The sequence below is a fragment of the Sinocyclocheilus anshuiensis genome, unplaced genomic scaffold (assembly GCF_001515605.1).
Source record: "Sinocyclocheilus anshuiensis isolate Anshui unplaced genomic scaffold, SAMN03320099.WGS_v1.1 scaffold601, whole genome shotgun sequence".
Lineage (NCBI taxonomy): Eukaryota > Metazoa > Chordata > Actinopteri > Cypriniformes > Cyprinidae > Sinocyclocheilus > Sinocyclocheilus anshuiensis.
The window spans coordinates 128,957-130,127 of record NW_015536496.1 but is presented as its reverse complement, the minus strand read 5'-3'; the positions used below and the strand labels follow the sequence as shown (position 1 = coordinate 130,127).

General features: G+C 21.6%; 1 protein-coding gene across 1 annotated transcript in view; it reads left to right on the top strand.

The window, feature by feature from the left end:
- Positions 1-1,171, top strand: part of LOC107687137 (sodium channel protein type 2 subunit alpha-like) — a 137,944-nt gene that overhangs the window by 131,275 nt on the left and 5,498 nt on the right. The window lies entirely within an intron of this gene.

The following is a 1,171-nucleotide window of genomic DNA, read 5'->3' as shown; positions in this document are numbered from 1 at the left end:
TTAATTAATTCAGTCATTCAGTCATTCGTTCATTCAGTCATTAATTAATTCAGTCATTCATTCAGCCATTCGTTCATTCAGCCATTCGTTCATTCAGTCATTAATTAATTAATTAATTCAGTCATTCATTTATTCCGTCATTCATTCATTCATCAACTCTTCCAGCTTCATTCACAGCAAGTCCAGATTTGCCCAGTTCTCACTACTTAAACTAGCTGTATTTTGTTTTTATTAAAAAAAAATAATAATAATAATAAAAAAATCTTATTGTTGAGAAATATTTGTGGCTTTTTCTGTTACAAAAGAAAATAGAAAAATGCAATATTTCTAATTGATATTTTTGTTGTAATGTTTTTGTTGTTGTTGTTTATTTTATTTTTGTATTGAAATGCAGAAAAACAATATAAGTGAACTAAATTATAAAATAATTTTACAAATGTAGAAAAATGTATAATTTTTTTTGTTTGTTTATTCATTTAAAAACATTTCATGTGGTAAAATGTAATTTTTATTAGTGAATGTTTTAAAATAATAATAATAAGTCTAAATAGTTTTTATTTTTTTTATTTTAGTTTTAGTTATTTCAGTAAGTTTTTTTGTTTTGTTAAGTTTTTCTTTTTTTTACAGATTGACTTACATTTTTTTAAAATCAATGACTGTTTTTATATGTCTATAGCTTTTATTAATTTCTATTTCAGTTTTAGCTATTTTAGTAAGTTTACATTTTTCTATAGATTCTCATTTTTAGTAGTTACTGCTTTTTATTTCAGTTGTAGTTAATTAAGTAAGTAAGTAATTTTTAAGTTTTTACAGACTTTTGTCAATTTTATTAGTTACTGTTAGTTATTAGTTAGTTAAATTTCTATTTCAGTTTGTTTTTACAATTAACGTTTGTCATTTTTATTAGTAACTGTTTTTTTTTTTACGTCTATAGAGTTTTTTTTCTGTTTTAGGTTTTTTTTTATTAGTTTTAAGTTTTTACAGACTGACTTTTGTCATTTTTTATTTTTTAGCATAGTTTTTTATTAATGTTTGTTTTATTTATCCCGTTTTTAGTTATTTTATTGTTTTATTTTATTTACTAAAGTTTTTTACAGATTAAGTTTTGCCATTTTTATTAGTTACTGTTTTTTACATGTTTATATCGTTTTTATTTATCCCCCCCCCCCCC